A 15,550-nucleotide genomic window follows, 5' to 3' on the forward strand; every position below is an offset into this window, starting at 1 on the left:
TTCATCGGTAACAATACACTGAGACTCATTTCAATGCCTCTGATTAATCCAGCTGATCATTTGATGCCAAGCTTACTGCTGTATCTTTTCATAAATATAAGTAAAATTTATTTCTTAGTAAGCAGAGTAGTGCGGTTGATTTTCACCATGTGAGCGTATACCATGCTAAACCAATCCAAAGGCTGTCACCAAGAGTCGAAATTCGACGTCAGCGATTGTTATTCATAGATACAGAAGAGCCAAAGGTTTGTATTCCCTGTTGCACAAAAAAGAGTTCCTTCGTTTATCATTTGTATCATGACGTCAAACGATGTAGACCTGACCGTAACGACACATTTTTGTATATGATCGATACAATACTTCGTTACACATTAGACCCAAAATCACCCACTGTATTGTACAGGGGATCACAAGTCTAGAATGGAATTGTTGTGATCCACGTAAGTCCAAAATCTCACGTCAACGAGATGTTACTTTGCGAAATCAAAAAGGACCGTCGTTAGGATTATGGAGAGTTTTTCTCGACGATGAAAATTTATTGGATGGATGTGTTGGCTCGAATTTTCTCTGTCTTAATCATTAAAGCTTGCTGAGATCGCTAAAATAACGTCTATTTACGAAATGGATTCTTATGAAGTTTACTTTTTCTGTTTCCCGGAATTATAAGTTATCTGATTTGAATATAAAGTAATTCCAAACAAAAAATACAACCAAATGACGAATGTCATACATGTAAAACCAAGGACAGTTACGCGGAATATGACGTCATCACATATTTGTCGCCAGTCGCTGTAAACCTGAACATAGATGTTCATAGCAAACTAACAACTCAACTTTATGACAAAAGGGGTGACTTCAGATTATCCAGTTCATAGCAAATGAACAACTCAGCTTTATGACAAAAGGGGTGACTTCAGTTTATCCGGTTCATAGCAAATGAACAACTCAACTTTATGACAAAAGGGGTGACTTCAGTTTATCCGGTTCATAGCAAATGAACAACTCAACTTTATGGCAAAAGGGGTGATTCATGAGGCCTCATCCCGGCCATGTAGCAATAGTCCATTATCACCTCCATATGGTGTATATGCCTCTCAAATGATTCAATACGTAAGAGCTTGTTCTGTGTATGGTCAGTTTTTAAATGGAGGCACGTTACTGACAAACACGTTGATGTTACATGGGTTTCTTCAGTCTCTTTTAAAGTCAACATTTCGCAAATTCTCTGGTCGTTATAACGATATAGTTTGCCAATACAACCTATCATTGGGTCAAATGCTGTCTGATGTGTTTCATATTGTTAGGTCGTTCTTAACACGCTGATCTACTTCGTTTACCTTATCAAGATCTGGGACTCAGTATGGGTGTGACCGGTGGATAGGGGACATTCACTCCTCCTAGGCAACTGATCCAACGTCTGGTATGTCCAGGGATCCGTGTTTGCCCAACTCTTAGTTTTGTATTCCTTATAGGAGTTATGAGATTGACACCTGAACATACCATAGGTGGGATCAGGTGCCTTGTAGGAGTAAACGTCCCCTGTACACAACGGCCGTGAGCCCTACACCTTTATCAGGTAAACAGAGTTATCCGTAGTCAAAACCAGCATGTATAGATGACGCATCAATTACAATTAAACACGCCAGACAGCATTTACAAAATTGATCATTATGACGAGCATAAATTTGCGAAGTGTTGACTTTAAACCCCTGTAACATCAACTTATTTGTCAGAAGCCTGTCTCAAAGTTGTGATTTAATTGTGAAATCACCTCTAGGGAGTTGACTAGAATGCTGGAGAAACTCGTGTGATTAGGACTACATAACTTAAACGTAAGCATTTTACAAATGATAAACTGATAAAACGGTCTGAATAGATCGATGATGTTGAAATATGACTCGTTTACCTAATCATATGGTGTCCGGATAGGGCCATTTGCAAAAGCGTGACTGCTCGTTAGTCACAATACGCCGTCACGCCAACAAGCAACGCGCCTTCGCGCTCTTACGCCAACAAGCAACGCGCCTTCGTGCAGAGAAGAAACGCGCATTTGCGCTCTCACGCCAACAAGCAACGCGCCTTCGTTCAGATAAGCAACGTGCCTTCGCGATCTCACGCCAACAAGCAACGCGCAGACAAGCAACGCACCGTCACGCCAACAAGCAACACGACGCGAAGGCGTGTTGCTTGTTGGCGTGACGGCGCGAAGGTGTGTTGCTTGTTGGTGTGACGGCGCGAAGGTGTGTTGCTTGTTGGTGTGACGGTGCGAAGGCGCGTTGCTTGTCTGCGCGAAGGCGCGTTGCTTGTTGGCGTGAGAACGCGTTGCTTGTTGGCGTGACGGCGTGTTGTGACTAACGTGCATTCACGTTTTTGCAAATGGCCCTATCCGGACACCATAAGATCAAGATATAGCGCTCACGTCTGGTGATAGGTCTACAGGGGATGCTTACTCCTCCAAGACACCTGATCCCATCTCTGATGTCTCCAGGGGTCCGTATTTCTCCTACTCTTAATTTCGTATTCTTTATAGGAATTATGAGATTTGTTATCTTCACATTTTCACTCTATAGGTGTTAAAGGATCTTAAAAGACGTTAAAGTATTTTTTGTATCGTAAGATTCCGTTTAAGTCAAACTGGCTTGATATTTTCTGCATTTTGTAGTCCCGCAATTAATACTTGAAATGTTTCTTTAAGCATTAAAGAGAGTATACCAGTCTTCTTCGTTTTTCTAAATGACATCGACACATTTTCTTTTTTCAAACAAGTACGCCATAGATATAAAAATGAAATCAGTAATATAGAATCTTTTTTGAAAAAGACAGCTAGAACATGTAGAAAATATCAAGTCATGAAATATAAATTCTGTAACAGGTGGTATTAAAAGAAAATTTGCTGTTCTCCTCCGAATTTTCCTTTCAGAATTAAATTGTCTTCTCTTTATCATTTGCCACTTGAGAAATGAATTCATTTTTTAATGAACTCCAACACTTTACACCGGTATACTCCGACACCGCGCCTCATGAATAACATGTACACCGGTATACTCCGCCACCGCGCCTCATGAATAACATGTACACCGGTATACTCCGCCATGGCGCCTCATGAATAACACGCACACCGGTATACTCCGCCACCGCGACTCATGAATAATATTTACACCGGTATACTCCGTCACCGCGCCTCATGAATAACATGTACACCGATATACTCCGCCACCGCGCCTCATGAATAGCATGTTCACCGGTATACTCCGCCACCGCGCCTCATGAATAACATGTACACCGGTATACTCCGCCACCACACCTCATGAATAACATGTACACCGGTATACTCCGCCACCTCGCCTCATGAATATTATGTACACCGGTATACTCCGCCACCGCGCCTCATGAATAACATGTACACCGGTATACGCCGCCACCGCGCCTCAAGAATAACATGTACACCGGCATACTCCGCCACCGCGCCTCATGAATAACATGTACACCGGTATACTCCGCCACCGCGCCTCATGAATAACATGTACACCAGTATACTCCGCCACCGCGCCTCATGAATAACATGTACACCAGTATACTCTGCCACCGCGACTCATGAATAACACGTACACCGGTATACTCCGCCACCGCGCCTCATGAATAACACGTACACGGTATACTCCGCCACCGCGCCTCATGAATAACATGTACACCGGTATACTCCGCCACCGCGCCTCATGAATAACACGTACACCGGTATACTCCGCCACCGCGCCTCATGAATAACACGTACACCGGTATACTCCGCCACCGCGCCTCATGAATAACACGTACACCGGTATACTCCGCCACCGCGACTCATGAATAACACGTACACCGGTATACTCCGCCACCGCGACTCATGAATAACATGTACACCGGTATACTCCGCCACCTCGCCTCATGAATATTATGTACACCGGTATACTCCGCCACCGCGCCTCATGAATAACATGTACACCGGTATACTCCGCCATGGCGACTCATGAATAATATTTACACCGGTATACTCCGCCACCGCGCCTCATGAATAACATGTACACCGGTATACTCCGCCACCGCGCCTCATGAATAACATGTACACCGGTATACTCCGCCACCACGCCTCATGAATAACATGTACACCGGTATACTCCGCCACCGCGCCTCATGAATAACATGTACACCGGTATACTCCGCCACCGCGCCTCATGAATAACACGTACACCGGTATACTCCGCCACCACGCCTCATGAATATAACACGTACACCGGTATACTCCGCCACCGCGCCTCATTAATAACATCCCGGCATGAAGCATTTCCGTTCAGATCCTCGTGTAATTTCAAAATTGAAATTTTTTATTTTTTTTATTTTTGCATTTCCACTTTGATTTATGTTGGAATGCCCAGCTGTTAAAATGGGTGAGCTATGTTTATCAAGATTCATACGCACATCGTTAACAACTGCAGACGCATCAAGATCGATCATTATTATAATTTGTAAAAATAAATATTACAGTAATGAAAATTGAATAGATATAATAATAATTGGGTTTAGATTTTGTCACAAAGGTTTTTTTTGATGTAATAGAAAATAAATAAAACAATGTACATGTATCATTGATATCGTTCTTGTGTATTGTGCTTGAAAACTCTATATATTGAGGCTATTTTTACAGATCGTATTTCCATCTTGTCGACTACATCCAGAGACTGACTTACAAACACATCAATAAAGTAAAAGTATATCCCTGCATGTACTGTAGTCTTCGGGGTACTCTCAATTCCTGCAAGGCGGTAGGTCTAAATTTGACATCGAAATAAAGGAGAACACACACTCGCTAAAGCAAACTTTAAATTTCAATTAACACTTTGCACTTTATAGTAACGCAATATTAATCAGCTATTTCTAAATATTTTTATATCCGACACCTGCATACACTCATTCTTACAATAGCGAAGAAATGATTAATTCTAAGTGCATCGTCCATTATCAACACTTTTGATTAAATTGCTATAATATTTCCACTAGCTTCTCAAATTTAAAACGAAGATGTTATATAATAGAGATCATACAGAAATTGGCGATTTCTCATTGAGATAACCATGTAAGACGGGCGGAATCGGTAAAGAAGACACGTAATTCTAATGATAAGGTCAAAACTGCAGGTAATGGAGCTAGCCGTTTTTGATTTGAACAAACTACATTTTTACCTCTGAGTTTGATAGACCTGTTCCGTGAGCCATCAAAACAGCGGGGGGCTAGAAACAAACAGATAAAAGTATTGAAACATCAAATAGGTTCAGCTAAAAATACTAACCCGCTGTCTCGGAAACTACAGAGAAGAAATTCTAGGATTTGATAACCCGCGGTCGTTGCGTAATTTGGCTGCGCTTAATTTCTAAAAAAATGTTTATGTCAGACTAGGAACTTAACGATATTCTCAGATAATAATAGCCCCGTATTTATTTGAATATTGTAAATATTTTGTCTTATGGTGAGTAATTCGTCTTGAATCTTTAGTCTTCCCTCTCGTTATGCCAGATTGGGATTAGATGAATATTTGGGTAATTCGATCGTAGAAGTGTTACGGTGAGGAAATTGACGGCACTGACTACTCTGTTTAGGATAGCAAAAAGGGCTCAAATATTGCACTTTATCGATCCGAGGAACCAAGACCACTATTTAAGTGGATTGAATTAGTTTAAGACTAGAGCCAGAAAATTGAAATTACTTGGTAATTCTTTTAACCAGTAATTGACATCTAAGCGCTATGAATGAACGAAAGTAACAAAACACGTTCAATTCAGGTGAGTATCTCTTGATTAATTAATTTTGACAATCCAGATATTCGTGCGCAGACATACTTGAAGAAGAAATGTAAGAAATAAATTTCTCCATGAATTATTTTCACAACGTCTTCTTGGAAAGATACCTTCAACTTTCTCTATAACTACCTGGGGTTTTTTTTTTTTTCAATTTATTCTCAATCAATGATTTACAACTTTCTCTATGAATGACGTCAACAACTTTCTTTATGAATGACGTCAACAACGTTCTCTATGAATGGCGTTTACAGCTTTCTCTATAAATGACGTCAACAGCTTTCTCTGTAAATGACGTCAACAACTTTCTCTATCAATGACGTCAATGACTTTCTTTATCAATGACGTGTACAACTTTTATAATCGATGTAAGCAATTTTAATTCGGTCAACTGTTTACAGAAATATGTCGAAAAGTGCAGTCACGGTTTCTGTTCCGAGTACTCTCTTTGACATCCCCACTGTGCACTTACCTTTGCTTGTTGTTGAGATACCTTATTGACGTTAAGCTACTAGTGTAAAGAATCCAAAAAGGTATGAAAACAGAATGTTCTTTCTTCAGACGAATACATTGATACATTCCATCTCATTAGTAGTAGGACTAGAACGATTTAGGTTAGGAACAGATTTCTTATCCATCATATTTAATTATGATTCTCAATTGCTCTAACAACCTCAGGATTTATAGATAGTCATTCATCAACGTCGTTTTACAATCTTTAAAGTCCTATTGTGCATCTGATTTTTAATTCCAAGCATCATTTTTGTCTGATGATATGTAATTTTATAACAGATATTATCCAATAGGGCAACCTTCAAAGGCATCTTCTTCATTGTCTTCCTCAATTAATAACACCTTAGGTTTTTAATGTTAATGTTTTTAGGATATCATGTCAGGTAAAGCGTCTGGGGTGTAGCCATTGTCCGTTCCAGTTAAATCACAGAATAAATATTTAGTTCCGTTAAAACAATTTCATGGTATATTGAATACACAATTTCATAACGTGGTCAATTTTTATTTATTTATTTACTTATATGAGAGGAGGGGGGGCAATTTAAGTTCAATACATACCACTTGTTAGCGTTCATCGTCATGGAAATTTAGCCATGGACCATTACATTAGATGAAATGTATTTCTGGGAACTAGTAAAAAATAAAAGCTCCTGCAAGTCTGAAGTGAAGATAGAATAAAACAGTTGACAGGATTCAATTTCACTTGATATAGGGAGGTTTTCAAGCATGGAAGAATTCATGAATTTTCATTTATACATTTTGATGGAACTTTGCTGCACATTTTGCCATGAAAGATATGCGTTGATGATGGTATTGACAGAGAACTGTGCATCTGCAAGCAAGCGGGATGCAATGCACCATGTTAACGACGCTCCGATGATTCGCAACAACGTGATGTTTATTCAATGTTTATGTCAACACTGAACATCTGGGCAGAGATTCAACATCAATACACTTCAGTCTGCAGTAGATGTGTCTGGTAATTCCAGCCGTACGGAGTGCAACTGCGCGGATTACTTGTACTAATCATAAAACCAAATATCCCGGTACAGTGAAGACGGGGGTGTCAGAACGTGTTTCTGTGAGGTGCATAATTTAAAGAGGTTCAGGAAAATACTTACCTACAACTCCTCAACCTTACCTCATCTTATTACTATGTAAAACAGAATGAGTTTACGTTACTTTTGATTAAATTTGCTGCTGTCGTGTCGTAGATATATTGCTGTGTATGAATTCACGTTCTTCATATGTATATACACTCGACCTGCACAAAAATCCCGCAAATATGGTTGGACATTGATGTCTTATTAAAATGGTTCTTTCTCTCTAAACAAAAGATATTTAATTGATTTACATTCCTGAATTATTTATGCGTCATTGTAAGATTGGTTTATGAATTCGATAGTATCCCTTGAATCATACATTAATTGACAGATCGGTTTGATGGGAAAGTAAAATCTGCACTACATAATCGGTTCAGACCTTGGGACATTGACCGAATGAAGACTTCATATGAGGAAGGTTATATAGATTTTGACATGGAGTCAAACAAATGGGACAAAAAGACCAGCAGAATCATATCTCTTTATGGATCTGAAGAATTGTCCTCGTCGTGAATACGAAAACCCAATTACATGTACATATTTTATTTAGGTAATAAACGACACCTTGGTCTACTACTCATTATCCATTATCAGGTGTAATATTTAATTTTACAGCGAATGCATCAATGAAACTTTTTGTGGGCTATTTACTAACATATATTACCAGTCGCGGTAGATATTAAAGTGGTAGAACTTTCGCTTCAAAAGTTCGAGCCCCGCTCGTGTTATGGTCGCTTCGAACCTGGGAGGTAAACAAAGGTAGTGGTTGCGCCTGCGCTAAATGCTCGACACTGAGGGGACCGTTTGACTGGGAAGACTCGGGTAACTCTAGAGTGATGTTGGTACACATGCGCAAAAACAACTACTGTTGCTCTACTGTTGTTTTGAAAAATGGCGTGTGATATGAAAATCGTATCCATGACAATTTATTTAAATGTGGGAGTTCATTTCGATACCGAGAAGTGTTTAATCCCTATTACATGAATATGCATGACTAAAACAGTGTAAATATCGTTATATGAAATTAAAGCAAACGTAGATCGTATATAATTCACCTTTAAAAGTGACTTTATCTACAAGTTATTGGAATCAAAATAAACAGCTAGCCTTGCTTACAAATATTTATATTGATTATTTTAAAAAAAAAAAAAACATATATATTACTTAAACTTTAGTTATGATTATCTTTTTTTTCATGGTAATTTTGCTTTATATATTCCCAAAAAGTTTTAATTTCACATTTCTCTTCATTCTCCGCCACGTTGAACACTTGATGTTCCCGCTAGAATCAGGAGTAAACTATGTCAATCCGTGTTCAACACTAGTGTTATGAAATACACGTTTTATTTACAACTCGAGCACCTCGCGTAACTCGGGCTGTTCAACCAAACGTGCCCCTTAGGACTGAGAATCACTGGTCTTTCGAATGTCCTTAAAGCTGACATGAATTAATAAATATAGTACAATTCTATATATCCGCCATATTTCTTTGCTAATCCGCCATATTAGTTGGATATTCTATTGTTATATGTATCAGGGTTCGCATGGTATATAAGGGGACGAGTTTTGCTACGCTTCACTTCACATCAGTGTCTTCGATTTACCTGTGCGGGTAGCTTTGACAGGTAACACGTACATCTCCGATACTAATTTATAGGACATCAAGAAGAAATGAAATCACGTTTTGAAACACCATGCAGTGCTCAAAATTACAATAAACATATCGTACAGTAGTAAATCATTCTAAAAGCTTTGGATAAATAAATATAGAATGCCTTTTCTTTACGTGAATGTGCGTACATTTGCAATAAATATGTCAAAACGATACAAAAACGCGGAGAAATATTTCATCTATTATCTAGATCTATTGATGAAATGGAATAAGCAAAGGGTATAAAATCTATACCATTCACACTTACTTCAAGCAAAATGCAAATACATAAATGCTACTGTACGTATACAGAAGACATGGTCATGTATGCTCGCCATGAAAAAGCATCGAATGCGGATGACTATTTACCTGGGTTTACTCGTAATATCTGTAAAGGACCGAAGATGTACGTGACTTGTCGAAAATACTCAAAGTAGTAGTAAAACTCCCTTTATTAGCATAACCCATGAAACAAAACGATACACTGCATTTGTATTCCAACAGTAAACAACATTGTCCATTGTACAGACTGCGACACACTTAGCCCGTGCCGATCAGCTATCTTCAATCAGGGGAAGTATCAGAGTAGAATATTTACCCTGTATTGTGCATGAATCCTTATACCGTATGATTTACTTGTCAGAGTATTGCAGATTTATAAATCAGGGAATTATTTAGCTACATAAATTGTTTGTGCATAGATAATTTGCACATACAACACTGCACGAGTGTATGGGATGAGAGAGAGAGAGAGAGGGGGGGGGGAATTCAAACGATGATCTTGTGATAATCGCGCTCTTATTAAGACAAATGATATCGTTAATTCAATATAAGAGAACAGTAACTCAATATTGCTCTTATTAATTGATGATACAGATTTATTTGATTCATTTAAAGCACGCAATAATTAAAAATTAAACATATCTTTAAATAGTGTTATTTTCAATTACTTCATTTTATGCTAATTCGGCGCTAAATAAATCTTATATATCTATGCCATTTTGCTTTATTACATTCTGCGTTGAACTCGACGCAAATTGTAATAATGCAAAATATAATAATTGAGTTTATCATATGCGTAGTTATCAAGCACATATAATTTTATTTTTTATTTAAACATATTTTATTGAGAAACTCAACAGGATTGGGCAACAGGCATAGCCTATGTAGGCCCTCTCCCAAATATAAAGGTCAAGTACAAAGGTACATAGAATCAAGGGGAGGGGACAAGAGTGTCTGTCCCCCACCTTTGATAACAATATCCAGTTTTTTGTTATTTTGTTTCTTTGGGGTTTTTTTTTTTATGTTTTCCGCCACACTCAACAATTTTTCAGTTATCTGGTGGCGCCCAGTTTTTGTTGGTGGAAGAGAGAAACCAGATACAATGTACCTGGGAAGAGACCACCAACCTTCCGAAAGTAAACTGGGAAACTTTCTCACTTACCGGGTTTCGAACCCGCGCCGACAGAAGTGAGAGGCCGTTATTTTGTAATGCATGTAAAAAATATATTGTGTGACCCCCCCCCCCCAAACTTGACCCCAGCTTGAAAGTTCTGCTATAATAGTAGAAGACACACACCACCACCAATTAAGAAAATGAAGATATTATGAGGCACTAATAGTAGATGACTCTAACCACCCCATCCCACCCCCAGCGATGGAAGAAAATGAAGTCTAGGGGGAAATTATTGAGGCAGTCAAAGTAAAAGATTCTTTTAACCCTTCACCCCCACATTAGGACTTTAAATATGGATAAAACATCTTGGTTTGTTTGGGTTTTTTGTTTTATTTTATATCTGTTATCGTTCATCTTTTTTAATTATTATTTTGAATGGCAAGAATTTTGAAGAATCCAATTTTCCTTTTTTTTTCTTCCTGTTGTATTCCCCCCCCCCCCCCCCCCATGAAAAATGACGATACATGTCTGGTTATTACATGTACATTTTGCTTTTCAACACATGCATGCATACTAATTGTATGGTGTAGAATTGCACCCTTTACCAAGTTTTCCTTCATTTACACAGTGTAAGGAATGGTAAACCAAAATCACAAAACAAAATGCATAAAGGTAAAGATAGTTTTAAGCGTAGGAACTTCATTCACGAATACATAAATACATGTATTCAGAAAAATCGCATGCATGCATTGCAGGACTATAGCATATGTGTGTTTTAACGTTTCTGTAACATGCCATAATGATTATTTTCATTTCGTAGATCTGGCGCAATGGATATATTCTGAAAATAGACATACCGCTGTACGTCGAAATTTCGAATTCAAATGTATTCGATAAGATGTTAGTATTCGTAAATCAGTAAAATTCGTGTTGAGGTTTTATTTGATATGATACAGTGTCAATCTACTGTAATGCATTAGTAGGATATGCAAAAGGCAAGAGTATAAACATTTTCTAGTATCGATATCTATATGATCACGAAAAAACATTATATAATTTATATCCGGATTCATATGCCGATTTAGATATCAATAAAAACAAAGCTGCATAGTTTGGGGGAGGGGGTTCTAATGAGTCTTGTGAAATCAAAAGAAGGAACCCCACATTTGCATTCAAACTAGATGTACTTCAAAATGAATTCATTTCTGCTCTGACTGAAAGCATGATTCTAAATCCGGGAACGAATCTTGCATACAAAATAATTAATAGGGGAACACATAAATTCGAGCTTCTTTGGAATTTAATGAAATGCAGGTATGCACCTTTCTTTTAACACGAATTGATATGTTGTTTCAGGCACGTATACAGGGGGTTGGGGTGGGCAGGGAGGCTGGCCTGGTCTGCTCTCCCCACTTTTTTGACAATTTACTTTTTTTCGTTATTCTAACATACAAAATCAGTATTTTCTACATGCAGTTTAAACTGATATTTTTTTTATGATATTTTTTTTAAAATTTGTAATGAATTCAATTATAAGCATCAACTCCTGTAAGTTTTTAATATATTGTCAATAACAAATTTTTAAATAGCTGGAATTTTTTAATGCTTGTAAGCTTACCATTATATCAGTGATCAATTTTCTTTCCTTCTGTTTTGTTTTGAACATATTTTATTGATGAAATCAAAAGGATTGGGAACAAGTTCTGACAACTTACAAGTCCCTCTCCTGTGAAATGGTATATTGTACATCGAAGTAGGACAGTCTCTCTCTCTCTCTCTCTCTCTCTCTCTCTCTCTCTCTCTCTCTCCTGTTCAATCAATGAATATGGACACACAGAGACCGTAAATAATTATGTGGTTCCCAAAGAAACAATAAAACTATACTTTCGTTTATACATTTCCTTCTATATGTGTCTTTGTGTAATCAACTGTTTATTATGGATTGCAAATATAATACCCGCATTTTAAACAGATGTATATTTTCGATCATTATTCTCTTATTTGTATATCCAAATTTGTATATGATCATCGATAAATTTTGAATTGAGCATGCAATATATCCAACCATATGTTCAGTATATATGATTAGATTCCCGATCTATAAACTGCAAAACCTCGACCAGACAAGCATTCAATACAAGAAAATTTTTCGACTCTGACATCTCCCCTGATTGAAGACACCCTATCTGGCACGGGTGAAGTGTGTCGCAGTCTGTATAATGGAATGACAACGTGTTGTAAAGTTCTAACGAGATACAAATGGAGTTTATCATTTTGTTTCGTGGATTTATCAGAATAAAGAGAATCTAATATTTTCGGTAAGTGCACATCTCCGATACCTGTTGAATAGACGTCCGTATTTGATACGGTTATTTTTTGGGGGCGAATATGCCATGTGCATTACATATTATGCATATGGCATGGACCTGTATTTTGCAAGAATTGATATAAATAATATATTCTATGCTCTTTGCTTATTCCATTCTATCAGTATGTAATTGGCAAATGCTTTCTCCGCATTTATTTCATAAGAAACTGCAAATACTTGCATGCACTTGCAAGTATGCAAGAAAAACTTTTTTTTTGCATTTTTTTCCTCTAAATTATCTAAACTTTCGGAATGTTGCACTGGTAAACAATAAATATTTTGTAATTTTGAGCAAAGCATGTTTTAAAATGTGATTTTTTTTGTTTCGCATTCCCTATATATTACTATCGGAGATGTGCACTGGTCGAGTCCACCTAGAGAAATCACCCAGGTGTGACAATCACATTTGGGGTATATACGGGTAGAGTAAATTAGGCTACCTGAAAGAAATATGGCGGATAAGATGAGAAAGGTGTACGTATTTATTAATTCATGTCAGCTTTAAGAACGGAGGTCTCGTGTCGCGACAGGCGTTGAGACGTTAAAGAACCCTCAATGTGAGCGATCTGTGTATGTCTAATTTTGCATTCTCTTTCCAGAGTTCCGTGAACAACTTGCACTATACCTCTGCCAACGGCTTTATACAGATATCTTGTAAAAGTTTCTGATATCCAACATTTATGTTTTGGACTAGATATTTAGTCGTATCATGAAATACTTTTGGTGCAATTAAATTGATGCTTACTGTGAATTGTTTAAAATCGCTGTTTTCGTATCCTAAATTTGGAACTACTTCGTAATATGCGTAGGAATGTAGGGCATTCACGTGGTGGAGATTTAATGTAAACATGAACTCAAAAGTAAGAAAGGTTGTTAAAAAATTATAAAACTTGTGAAATAAGAGACAAACAGATAAATGGTAAAAATGTACTTAACAAAATGTCAGTGGGCTATGATAAGAGCTTGCTGTATCACCTGTTGCCAGACCTTTTAAAGGGAAGGGAAACAAGAATGACTGTTTATATCATGTGATTATATTGTTACGTAATGCCAGGCATTGACAGAGGTGTAAGTGAAGCTTGCGTAACGCGCTCTCTGGTGAGAGAATGTGAAGCTTGCGTAACGCACCCTCTGGTGAGAGAATGCTAAATTTGTAGTACTTCATCTACAACTAGTGACGTCTCAATACGAGTGAAATTAATTCTCTAAACATTTAAAACATACACATGTGTATGACGTGGTACTTATTCAATAATTCCACATACTAAGTACACAATTGTATATCATAGTATCTCTCCAATATCTGTACCATACATGTTTGTAAGTATTTTACATATATATCATATTATATACACTGGTTAGCTGAACTGAACTGAACAAGCTGACTAATCCTTGATATCTACATATTCTCCTACAATATTGTGGATAATTTTGGTTGGCACAAAGTTATGTAGTATATATACATGTTTAAAAAATAGTTGGCAGTCTGCGATTTTGGTTTCGACGAACAGTATCGCATCTCGCTATCAAAACACCAGTCTTGATTAACCAACTAAATACAGATTTCAAAATCTGTGTTGCGAGGAACAGTTGAAGCAGGACGATTTTTTTTCCATGTGGCGCTTGTAAAAATATCATTTGAAATAGATAGTCATATGTGATATTCTGGAAATTATCCTTACAAGTTCAAATCTCCTCGGTGTAGCAGTATAGTCCGGTTTGCTTCCATGAATGCAATGTGTGCGTGTTGCTGTCATTATGACTCTAATTTTGGAACCGTAATAATTCAGAATATTGTCCGACAGTCCTCGGGAGATTATGGAAATTGTCCCAAAATCATGCTAAGATATTTACATTTAAAACGTTTTTGCCTTCAGCATCTGTACTAATTGAAATGATAGCGATTTCGTCATGGATGTCCAAAATGTGCATTTGAAGCTTGATAGATATCGTAGTACTGTTATTATTGAAGCTTGATAGATATCGTAGTACTGTTGTTATTGAAGCTTGATAGATATCGTAGTACTGTTATTATTGAAGCTTGATAGATATCGTAGTACTGTTATTATTGAAGCTTGATAGATATCGTAGTACTGTTATTATTGAAGCTTGATAGATATCGTAGTACTGTTATTATTGAAGCTTGATAGATATCGTAGTACTGTTATTATTGAAGCTTGATAGATATCGTAGTACTGTTATTATTCCAATAGAAATGAAAGTAGAACGTAAATATGAAAATATCACGTGTCATGATGTATGCCCGTGGATAGCGTCGCAGTTCGTGCCCTCATGTATTTTCAAAGTGAAATTTATTTCTTAAATGTAAATACTAAATGTTAAAATATCAATACAACTTAAAAGAGCTGTATAAAAAGGTCACGGTGACAAACAGTGACCACCTTCACAACTTCCACAAATCCAAGAGCAGATATGCCAGGAGGAGCAAGCATGTCCGTTGACCGGCCACATTCGCCGTGAGCCCTACATTTCTATCGGGTATACGGAGTACTCTGTAGTCAAAACTAGTGTATAAAGAACGGTCTTAACTGGTATGAAACATATCAGACAGCATTTTACTGAATGACAGGTTGTATTGGGAAATTAGATCGCTGTAACAAAATTTGCGAAATGCTGACTTTAAGCATATGCTCTATTGCATCCCTCAGAAATTTCTATTCCATCTGCCTTATT

Source organism: Ostrea edulis, chromosome 2 (assembly GCF_947568905.1).
Source record: "Ostrea edulis chromosome 2, xbOstEdul1.1, whole genome shotgun sequence".
NCBI classification, from domain to species: domain Eukaryota; kingdom Metazoa; phylum Mollusca; class Bivalvia; order Ostreida; family Ostreidae; genus Ostrea; species Ostrea edulis.